Here is a 12,300-nt window from a genome sequence, read left to right as displayed (position 1 = left end):
GGTTTCTTTTTTTTTTTTTAATTATTTCTTTTTATTTATTTATTTATTTATGGCTGTGCTGGGTCTTCGTTTCTGTGCGAGGGCTTTCTCCAGTTGTGGCAAGCGGGGGCCACTCTTCATCGCGATGCGCGGGCCTCTCACTATCGCGGCCTCTCTTGTTGCGGAGCACAGGCTCCAGACGCGCAGGCTCAGTAGTTGTGGCTCACGGGCCTAGCTGCTCTGCGGCATGTGGGATCCTCCCAGACCAGGGCTCGAACCCGTGTCCCCTGCATTGGCAGGCAGATTCTCAACCACTGCGCCACCAGGGAAGCCCAAAACTGGTTTCTTTGAGTGAACATAACATCTTTGATGTTTATGAGAGTTGCTGTATCTATCATTCCTTTTTGTTGCTGAATAGTATTCCATTGTATGGATGTTTCTGTTTATTTACCTAACAACCCAGAAGGACATCCGGGTTATTTCCAGTTTTGGATGATTCTGAATAGAGCTGCATAAACCTTGATGAACAGGTTTAGTGTAAACATAAGTTTCCATTTCTGTAGGTTAAACACCTAGGAGGGATTCCAGGGTCATATGGTAACTTCATAAGAAACTGACAAACTGTTTTCCAGAGTAGTCGTATCATTTTGCATTTGCACCAACAATGTATGAGAGTTCCTGGTGTTCCACATCTCTGTCAGCACTTGGTAATGTCAATATTTTTACATTTTAATCATTCTAATATGAGTGTCTTTTCATGTGATTATTTGCCATCTTTTATACATTCTCTGGTGAAGCATCCTCTCAAGTCTTTTGCCCATTTCTTAAACTGGGCTGTTTGTTTTCTTCCTTTTGAGTTTTGAGTTTGTCATGTATTCCGGATCCAAGCCTTTGTTAGATATGTGCTTTGCTTAATCATTTCTCTGTTCTAGAAGGCAGTTGACTCAATTTTCAGGCCACAATTTCTGGCTCATCTTCTGAGGATAGTAGCTCTAGTGTCAGTTGTGTTTTCAGAGCCTTTGCAGTGCTATTCCTATCTGTGTGGTGTGAACCCCTCCAAGTTGCAGGACAGGATCTGAGGGGAGGGTCTGCTCTGTAGTTCAGTTCCTAAAGTCTGTGGTACTGTGTTTAGGACCAGATTAACACATTTGCAGCCTAGAGATGAACCCAAGTTCATGGACGTCTTTCTGGAGTTGTCTTCCTGAGCTCCTCCCTCTCTCTTGTCATCCTCAGTACTTTCCCATTTCCTGGGGCTCCATTTTTGGGTCCTTCAGCCAGAAAGCTAATGCTTTAGTTACCTCATGCTGCTGCATAGCTCCTGAAACCATGTTCACCTCCAGGACCAAGCAATGATATGACTGAAAGAGAAAAAGAAGCAATGGTGGTTTGTCCCATCCTCTTGGGACCATGGCTTCTCTTATCAGAGTAGAAGATTCCCTCTCCTTATAGTTTTTTTTTTTTTTAATTTTATTGAAGTATAGTTGATTTACAATGTTGTGTTAATTTCTGCTCTACAGCAAAGTGACTCAGCTATACATACATTCTTTTTCATATTCTTTTCCATTATGGTTTATCCCAGGATACTGAATATAGTTCCCTGTGGTATACAGTAGGACCTTGCTGTTTGTCTCTCTCTCCTTATAGTTTTAAGCACCAAAAGGCCTTTGTCATTGCTGCTGCCAGCACAGCAAAATTGCCTGAGTGCTGGGTTGCGAGAAAATGGAGGAGGTATAAAAGAGGAAGATTTCCCCAAATTTCTCTGATCATTCAGAGTCCCTTTCCTTTCCTCAAGCCAGAGTTCAAGCGCTTTCCCAGAGCTCTGTCTGCACCTTTTGTCCATTTTAGGCTTTGTGCTGCCTGGAGTCCAGACCAGGGTTGATCAGAGGTCAAAGGAGGAGAGAGCTCAGCATTAGTTGGACGGTATTTTAAATTCTGGTCTTCTTCCCCCATCTGCTGCTATCATTTATTTTTCCGAGTTCTCAAATAGCTGCTTTAGGCATTCTGTCCAGGTTTTACAGCTGCATTCACTGGGGGAGAAAGAACGGTGGGTGCTATCCTCCTTACCCAGAACCAGAACTTCTCTACTGCCTTTTAAAGCAGAGAGTTTTCACACTATATCCTCTTTTTTTTTTTTTTTTTTTTTATATCCTCTTTTTACCTGCTACAGTTACTCAGAGAGTGTCAAAGCTAAACTCAGCAGAAGAGCTCTGCAGAGAAACCAGGGTGTTTTTGAACTGCAAACAACAAATGCTAAATGTAATAGGCTATCTTGCACAACAGTCACAATTTAAACATAAACAAGATGTTTCCCAGTGCTAAATGGTGTGGATTTGTTTGTTATCTTGGGGAAGGCAGAGTTAGACACAGATCCATGAAAAAAGTATAAATTGTTATATTTGACAACAAGCTGAATATGATTCAGCATATTCTAAACTTGCTTCCAATAAGTGAAGCCTTCTTGGGAAAGGATGAAAGCAAATTGAGTTTTGTTCTATGAAGAAAGGGAGTTTTACTAAGAGAAATATTTTTTTTTGAGAAATATTTTTGATATGTCTATTTTTTTTTCTTTTGGGTTGAATTTAAGAATTTTATTACTGAGAAACTACCAAGACAGAACCAAGAATCTTTAATCTTCATGATTAAAAAAAAACATAAATTAGTCAGAGGTGGTTTAATCTTTGCATGCCTCTGGCCACAGAAGTGAACTAGAAATTTCTTTGAAGTGCTTTCTAAAAATTCGGCAATTCTGTTTTCCAACTAGTCACATCAAAGCTTTTGTTTTAACATTTTTTTGAATTTGTGTAATATGCTACAAAAGTTCTATTTATTTTGTTTATTCAGTTCTGGCCCTTTAATTAGAAAATAAGACTTGGTCTGCTCTTTTCAAAACCCGTTCTCTTTTCCATTCTTCTTTCGGTGAACTTCACTCTCCCACACTCTGCACTCTACCAGGGAGTAGGAAAAACATTGCCAACGTAGAAATTTACATGCATGCCTTTGTAAACTATGGGGTTTACCTCTAAGGTAGCTAAGAAGACCCACCAGATGTGGTTTGCCTCCAAATGAATTAAGCTTGGTGGCTTTGTTAGAACCTCAGGTTCAGCAGGAATCCTGGGCCAGTCGAACCTTCAGAAGAGTGCTTCACGCCTGAAGAGTGCTTCATGCCAGGAATCTGTCCAGATTCTAATTCATGGATTATTACTTTTGGGTCATAATTTCTGGACCAATTGTGAGGGTACCAAAAGGGCCTAAGCATTCAAAAATACTGTGAAATACACTTGTTGTTAATGCTTCTGTTGTTATTTCTGTGTCCCTGGATGATTATCTCTGAGTAGTAGGATTATAGACAAATTTTAGCTAAATTTTATTGGCTTTCTTTATTTTCTAGATTGATTTCAGTGAGCGCACATTACTTCTATAAAGGGGAAGAAAGCAAAAAAAAAAAAATTAGAGCCATTTATAAAAATGTCTCTGCTTTAAAGCTCAGTAGAGAAGTTCTGGTTCTGGGTAAGGTGGGTAAGCACAGTCTCTTCTTTCTCCCCCAGTGACTGCAGCTATAAAACCAAAAGCAAAAAATAAAGTTTATATTTTTAAAAGAACAGAGAGAATTGCTAAACCCACTGATCGAGTACACGGTATTTCTTTCAATTCTAGCTCAGAGTCAGATGGCAAAGCATGAGTTAGCTTCAGGCTTTCTGGGGGAAAAAGCTGTTTGCTCTCTGATCCTCTGAGCAGAGGAAACTGCTAAGCTTTACTCATCTTTTTCCTCCTTTCTCTCACTCCCACTCCCATGTTTTATGACTTTCTGGTGATTTCACTTCCCACTGTCCACAGTGCCTTGACTTTTAATCATGTCCAATTGTCCTGTTTCCTGTCTTCCTATGCCACCCCTCTCTGCCAGTTCCATAAAACCAATATAGCAAATTGAAAATTCCCAAGAAAAGTAAGAGCTACTTGAGATTCATCTCATACCAATTTCCAAACTTGAATCCAGGCTGCACCTCGGATCATTGGTTTTTTCCCTTCCTTTTGCTCTGTGAGTTTCCCACAAGAGTTTCTCACTCTGCCTGTGCTTCTATTCCCATGCAGGTGCCCGGGGCAGGGGCGTTTAGTGACTTAAAGACAAGGGGGGCTGCAGGAGCAGACCCAGGTCTCCAGCTTCAGTGTCTTCCTCCTTATTCTGTAGGCCCCCAAACCCCATGAAGACATCCTCTGTTTTAAGTGTCTATGGGAGCCCTGCTTTTGTCCGTGTGACATTGACCATATAGTAACCTTTTTGCATTTCAGTTTTTCAGATATTAAAAACAAATGCAGTTGATCTCTGGGATTTCTATCAGCTCTGAAGTTCTGTCATGCTAAAATTCAGGGCATGACCCTAGACTCTGTGAAGATCTGCCCCTGAGGGATCTAAGACATGAAGTAGTTGAGACTTGCCATGGGATGTGACAAGGTCATTCTTTATCCTTAGTACTGATCAGGCAGGCCAGGCCCTGTACCGCCTTGGTACACTTTTGCCTTGCTCTCAGCAAGAACCCAGGCAGATTTTTTCATTTAGCCAAAGAAGTAATATGGGCCTGAGATTGAGTTGTGATCAATTTAGCATCCTGATAACTGTATGTGGTAGCGATTGCTATCATTCCCATCCCATAGATGAGAAGACTGAGAATAAGAAATATTGGGAAACTTGCCTAAGGTCATATACTATAAAGTCATAAAGGTAACACCCAGGGCTCTTTGAAGATGGCATTTAAGGCACTGAATTCTGCAGTTGATATAACCTCTGGTCATTTTCCTGTGTGTTTATCAATATATATGTATCTTATATGTTTTAATCAAATCATACTATGTAAACTTCTCCCCTTTTTAAGAAAACCTCAGAGATGACTAACACTTTAGAATTCAATTTGAGTGTTTCAAATGCGTGAATCTCTGGTAGTACAGGTTTGAAGTTTAAGTGTTATTATACGAAAAATGTCATAATGACAAACCCCAGTTAAAAATAAATTCTAGTGTAGCTAAAGAAGGTGGAGAGTCTTTCGGGCTTGTCAGTAATGGTGTTGGGTTTGCAAAAGAGGCTTATCGGGAAGGGTCCTTCTCGCATCCTCAGGGGTTGGATGGCGCCTGTGTTCTCTTGGCAAAGGTGAGCATGGCTCGAGCATCTGGTGCAGTTATGTAAAGGGGTATTAGGACTCCCTCAGCATTTAAAGTTATAGCTCGTTGCTTTTAAAATTTAGTTTTAGAGATGCATTATTCATGTCTGCGTAGGTGTAGAAACAGTCCTGCGAGTCAGCACTTCTCGTATAATAAAAGGTCACTTCAAAAGAAAAAACAACAACAAAAAAGTGAAGCCGATACTCTCTCGGGTGTTGGCTTGTTGCAGAGCATGGGGCCCAGTGAGCTTCGGGGGGTAAAGAGGAGGGTTTGCAGGAAGTTTTGGGTGCAGTCTATTGGGCAGGACAAAGAAGGGAGGGAAATTCATGAATTTTGTTTGTTTAATCAAAGTAAATTTTAGAAAATTAAAATTAAAAAAGCCTGACCTTAGAGGTAACATTAGTCCAATAGGGTCTGATAATCCTAATAGTGATATCAAGCCAGAAGAGGTTTCCAAGTCAGGTTAAAATTTTGGAAAGTAAAAAATTAGATTCATCTCATTCTTCTATTATGTATCTTTTTATCAACGGTAATTATAGGATTAAAATGAAGCGCATTAGTTCTCTTAGTGCATCTTTTTAATAGGCATCTGTTATTTATTTTGCTAGGGATGCCATAACAAAGTACCACAGACACAGTGGCTTAAACAACAGAAATTTATTTCCTCACAGTTCTGGAGGCTGGAAGTCTGACATCGAGGTGTTGGTAAGATTGGTTTCTTCTGAGGCATCTCTCTTTGGCTTGGATTTGGCCATCTTCTCCCTGTGTCTTCACGTTGTCTTTCGTCCCTGTCTGTCTCCCAATCTCTTCTTCTTATAAGGACACCAGTCAGATTGGTGTCCATATGACCTCATTTTAACTTAGTTCATCTTTAAAGACCTTATCTCCAAATACAGTCACATTTCTGCAGCATTGGGGGTTAGGACTTCAACATACGAATTTTGGGGGCACACAACCTAGCCCATAACAGCATCATACTAGATAAATTTGAATAAATTTTAGGGTTTTTTTCTGTCACCAACTGTGTGAAGGTTGAACTTTGTGTATGCACAAACTATATAGTTGTATATACACACAACTATCAATACATGTATTGATACTTTAATTCTTTAAAATCTTTTTTTATTAAACTGTCTAAGGGGCTAAAGGACATTGCTCTTTTATTTATAGCAGATTCTAAGTATTAACTCTCTGGGTACAATAAGACTGGTGACCTCTATGGACCAAAATTCATCTTCTGTAAAATAAGGTGGTTTACAGTATGAACTATACATTTTTGTTCAGATCTGAATTCCTAAAACATTATTATAATAAAACAACTATAAAAATACAGATGATAAATGGCAAGGAAAAGGAGTAATTTTGCTAGTCTTTGTGAATAAAAGATTTATTTGCAAATGGACTCTCCACCCAGAAAAAAACTAAATACTTTTAGAAAACAGGTATTAATATCTTTAGATAAACTGATACAACTGCGATGTTAGTCATAGAATTGCTGCATTCAGAGAGAAAAAAAGAAACATTTCAGTTTTTACTCTGGTACTGCAGTGATAACTGATACCATATTCTGCCATAGAGTATGAAGAACATATCAATAACAAAGAAATCTAGACGTTTGTTTTGAGTGTTCCAAGAGGGTATTTATTTCAGATTGCTTTGCTGAGGTGGTAATGAAACGCAACGTGCATTTCATTTATAGGGGAGTTTCAGTTAAATTATATCGATGCAATTGAGTTTCCCTCCTCTGTCATAATACCCTGAAACACTTATATGAAATGAAAAGAGAGTACATTTTAAAAGACATAAAAAGAAAATACTTGTTGATGCTAGATTTAATTAATCCCCAGAACTCATCATCACATTTTGTGTCAGGAAATGGAACTCTAAAAAGAATGTAGCAAGTTCCAAAAGTTGTAGCTAAGATATTTGAGTAAAATGAACATGGCATTGGAAGAAATACAAATGGAACAAAAAAGACAAAACTTTTCAGCTTTATATTACAGAGAACTATAATTGTTTTCCTTAATTAATCATTTAGGCTCTGCTGCTCTCGAAGTGATTTATGCCCTCTAGTTGGGACATAAATAAATCTTTTGGTCTGATGGTATTTTGTTGTACAGGCGAAGTAAAACAATTACATGTTTCCTTGAAGGAAAGGTTCTTGGTTTATGAGTATGTTAGGATACTGCCTTTGGTAGAGACTTGATCTACTTAAACGTGATAAGTGAGAGGATAGAAACAAATGGGACCAGCAGAAGTACCCCAAATTATTTTCACATTCTGTTATGACATTTTCAACAGGAACCTTTTTTCCTCTCTTTTCCTATTTTCCTTTTAGTATTGGTAGCACTAAAATATTAACCAGTTAATATTTCAGCTGGTTATTTTGTGTTTGTTTCTTCATCGTCATCCAAGTAATTTGTCTACCACTAAAAGTTTATCCTAAGGAACTTTTTTTCTCAAGTTTACTGTCATTTTACAAAAGTTCTTTTTGTTGATGAGTAATTGTGGTAGTAAGAGAATTGTTCCATGATTTTTACAAGTTCTGTTCTAGCAATGTGTCTTTAGTCTGTCTATTCTTATGCTATCAAGGAGGATGGTTCCAAAAATAAAATTCCTTAGTCATTGGATCAGAAATTAGAGAAAGGTGGTGAAAAGTTTCCCCCTAATTGGCTGAATTTGCTGAGTTGGAAAGAAGAGTCGGGTTTAGAGGATTCTCTGATTCTTTTTTCTTGGATTTCTGACAAGGACACATGGGGTAATGGGGGCACATCTGTGTTACAAGTGGGGGACTTAGCTTTCCACCAGCTGTAGGTTGATGGATAGGAGAGTTAATGATACCATATCTCTCTCCAGAGCTAAATGCAGCACCACTGAGTATTCCAAACCTTGGCAAGCCGTTGTCAACCTGGGAGGAATGTGAGTCAAAACATAGCGCAGTGAAATACTACCTATTAAGAAAAAACAACTTTGCAAATATTATTTCTCTGATATCCAGCTTTTAGGAAAATATATGAGTCTTTTTTTAACAGTCTTTCTATCAGCCTATAGAAGGCTGAAACCATTTATGGAAATGTTTCTTATGTGATGCCATTTATTGTCAGGCCAATACTTAGTTTTTATTTTCTTGATATGAAACAAAACATGGAATCCTCTCCTTACTGAGCCTGTTTCCTAGGGATGCAGAGCTCCTTCCACACAGTTTGCATGATAACTTTTCAATAAGAACAGATCTTGTAATTCATGCATCCAATCCTTTCTCAAACTAATTGGAGTTACAGCATTTCTCCACCTCAATAGACAGTTATATTTAGTTTCACTGCATTACTGCTTTATGCATTTTTGGCCACTGCTTTGTTTGGTTATTTTTACTTATAAACAATTCTAAATTCTTGATTTTTTCTGTAGGTTTATAGGTGAAATAAATGTTAAATACTAAAAATCATATGTATGCTAGGGTTTTGTTTTTTTTTTTTGTAAAAATGTTGTTTTTATGTTATATAGACACCCACTCAAATACCTCCACTTGATTCATGAAAGTGCTTAGTTACTAGAGGATGAGCAAATAAGTTAGGTTTTAAGCCTACTTTCAGTGTCTTTCAGGATGTATGTGAAAGGCCAGAAGTTTTTTCTTCTGTGAAATGATACTTTTTCAACTACCCAAGTCCCATCACTTGCTCCATGCTCTCTTCCACCAAAGAAAAGTCAATTTCTTTGTCAGTTGCAAATAAGAGCAGGATATTACAACAGTTAAGGACTGCAAACCCAAGGGAAGATTTTTACCATTTAAGTAGCAAATACATAAAAGGTTTTCCCTTTGTTTGATGTATCAAAACTGAAACTTGAAGTAAAAAATATTTTCCTTTCTGAGCACATGAGATCTGAAACCATTTAGATGGCTCGGGAGTAATATTATCCTATTATGTCTCATTGGTTCAAGCCCAGTGATTCCTTATCATTGGAGATAGTGATTAATGGTCCTCTACAATCAGAACAGCAAAATAATTCTCTATGCTATTGCAGGCTACAGTACTCAGAGTAGCTCATATTAGCATTTTATGATAGAATCGTTAGTCATTTTTAATACAGGAAACCTCCATTACATGGAATTACTTCATAAAGTGGAAATGCTTTTGGCTGGGTGTGATGAAAGATAGGGCCTGAGTTCTTTACTTTTCCCATTCCAGCTGTTCTTCATCTCAGCAATTTGACTTTGTAGAATTCTACTACAAAAATACATATTCTCTCTTCCTCTGATTTCCATCCCTCTTTATTTCCTGTGGTATTTGTTTTCCTTGCCTTTCATCATGATATTTTTATACTCTTTATATACTCCAAATTTTATACTTTTTAAGCATAAAATAGTATAAAAAGAGTATAAGTGGGAACTTAAGGTGTAAAACTCCTATTCTAAGACTTCTTTTTTTCCTGAAAGGTTGTCATCCCTAGTTACCAATTCAACAAATATCAGGGAAGGAGATTCCACTTTCATAAGACTTAAATCTGTAGATGGTATCTAATCACAGGTAGAAATTCTCCACTCACATTAACCAGAGGCAAGCCAGAGAATCAACTCCATACATGAGGAGAGCACAGCAATGATAAGATACGTGAGCGTTGAGATTATTCCCTGTTTGTTGGCTTTAGTAATGGGAACTGATTTTTCCTTTGATCCAGATTCTGTTGAGTGGTTCTCATTCTGGACAATGATGAACGATATGTATAACACATGATTTGGTGGAATGAATAACGTAGTCAGTTATCGTGAAAAATCATTTTTCTTATTGCAGAAGTAGCAAGTCTAGATGGGAAGCAGTAACTTACAGATGTTGAAAGCCTCATATTTAATACACGTTGTGGGAGATGTAAAGATAGATGTATGTAGATAGCTGGGCATTCTGTTCTTTTTTAAATTGAGATTTACGATATTATATTCATTTCAGGTGTACAACATAGTGATTCAGAATTTTTATAGATTATACTCCATTTGTAGTTATTATAAATTATTGGCTATATTCCCTGTGCTGTACAATATATCCTTTTAGCTTATTTATTTTGTACAGAGTATAAGGGAAGGTAACAAAATCATCATGTCATGATCACGTTTACATTTCACACTGACTGCTGCATCTGCAGTGTGATGAGGGTGTAAATGGGTGCCAGGGGCACAGTTAGTTTAGGTGCAAGGTGATAGTAGTTTGGTCTTGGTCCATGAGGGTTTTAGTGGAGAGGGTAGAGAAGCATCCATATTTGGAAGATATTTAGAGGAGGAGAAAGAAGGAGCAGGTGGAAATTTAGTTGGGAAACCAGGAGGGTTTTTTGGATTGAAATCCAAGAGAAAAGAGCTTCAAGGAGCAGGGAGTTAACCGCAGTGTGAAATGCTGCTGAAGGGAGCATCAGGGTGAAAACTAGGAAGGGAATTTAAAATGCATGAATAAAGGGAAAGGAGAAAGTGAAGAGACTGTGAGATCTTATGGAGAGGAGAATTTGAGTTTCCATGACTTAAAAAATAAACCCGTGTGTCTGGTACCCGGAAGTTGTAACATTAAGTGTATGTGGGGTGGTTCCACATAAAAGTCTCAGAATTGGATGACTGAGTCCTTAGCAGCTGTGGCAGTCACTGCCACAGAAGCAAATGGGTGGTAAGGAGAATTTGAAATATTGGTCAAGGCTATTGGCCTTTTTCTTTTCCCTTATAGCAGAAATGATGAAACTGCTGTACTGGTCCAGCTGCTTTGTGATGCCACCAAGTAAAGCCACTACTAGTTCGTCCTCTTTGCTTCTCCTTTAAATGCCGGGAACCTAATACTGCTAATTTCACTCTATCATGTATTCATTTATTACAATTTCAGAAGCATAGAAATGTATTCCAGTTTCAGCGGAAGCATGAAAATCTGCATTTCAATGTGTACTTGAAGATCTCAAGAAACTTTAAAGATGTTTTGTTTCAACCAATGGCATAAAAGTTTTTTGATGTTTGCTACTTGTAGCCTATTTTTAATTTATTAACCATGAAGGCAGCAAACATTTCTTTGATATATGTCTAGCTTTAGTGCTTAAGTTTACATATCTTTGCCATTAGTGCCTGTGGCTGATTACCTCAGTGACTGAAAACCCAATTCCGAACCAAATAGTAGAATAAAAGTCAATAAACAGAAACCACGGAGGGAGAGCGATTTAGATTCTTTAGGAAGAATTTACAAATGCTTAGAGCGATCTAAACAAATAGGGCACTTCCATCCTGTACCTCACAAGTAGACGAGGATCAGGCAGAGGCTGAGCGGCCATTTGAAGATGGAATAGGGGAATACGGCGTCAGATGGAATAGCAAATATTGAATTAGATGATGTCTGAGATCTCTCCCAACCCTATAATGCTTTAATTCCATTATCTTGTTGGAGATCTGGCAGGCTAGCTGTCTCAAATAACTTGTAAGCTATGGCATATTCTATTAGCCACCTCACAAATGGATGTCTTAAGGAGCCAAGAACTTAGTGAACTTCTATCAAAAAAGAATTAACAACCTTTAAAGGTACTTTCTCAGAAAAACATGTCGGACGGTAGGAGGTCGTGATTGACCGCTGCTGATGTGATTTGGGTTTATCCTTGGTTCCAAATTCAAAAACCCTTTTACAGTTTATTTCACAGTCCTGACTTATTGTTCTCTACTCCAGGCAGGAGACGACTGTATTATTAGAGTTCTCTCTGAACTCGGCAGGTGTCAAAAGTCCATTTTAATCTCTGTTCAGAAGCCTTGATTCAATTTGGTTTTACTGCTCCATGTAAAGGGATGGATGTGTTCTTGGATAAGTTATTACCAGTCATAGTTTGGAAATGTCCCAGGGTAAATACGCAATTTCTAGGAAATTGCTAAAGGGAAGGCCATTGAGTGTAGTTATATTTTAATAAGACCCAGCTTGATAGCTGATGAGAGGATTGGTGGGAAATGTTTCTGGTTCACCATTATGTAATTAAAGAACAAGCAGTCCTGAAACAGTTTATGTGCCTTTCGGGCAGGGACATCCCCTGTATTTGTAAGTTCTTCCCTCTTTATTTGTGCAGATCCCACTAGAGATAAGATGCAAGGGGGTGAGAGAGCATAATCCAGCATGGATTTACCTCCAGCTCTAGAGAGCCAGATGGACAAAGGACAGAAGTGGACAGCCAAAG

The 12,300-nt window shown here is 38.1% G+C and overlaps 1 protein-coding gene and 1 long non-coding RNA gene across 10 annotated transcripts in view; one reads left to right on the top strand and one right to left on the bottom strand.

The window, feature by feature from the left end:
• The window catches only part of DGKI (diacylglycerol kinase iota), a 477,321-nt gene that overhangs the window by 330,795 nt on the left and 134,226 nt on the right, over positions 1 to 12,300 (top strand). The window lies entirely within an intron of this gene.
• LOC309631585 overlaps positions 7 to 12,300 on the bottom strand; it is a 481,022-nt gene continuing 468,728 nt past the window's right edge. The window contains exon 2 of the long non-coding RNA XR_014246384.1: positions 7 to 134. This is a non-coding gene — a long non-coding RNA (uncharacterized lncRNA). The remainder of the gene's footprint in view (positions 135 to 12,300) is intronic.

This window comes from Balaenoptera borealis (genome assembly GCF_965194805.1).
Source record: "Balaenoptera borealis genome assembly, chromosome: 7".
In the NCBI taxonomy this organism is placed as follows: domain Eukaryota; kingdom Metazoa; phylum Chordata; class Mammalia; order Artiodactyla; family Balaenopteridae; genus Balaenoptera; species Balaenoptera borealis.
This window is presented reverse-complemented; position numbering and strand designations above follow the sequence as displayed.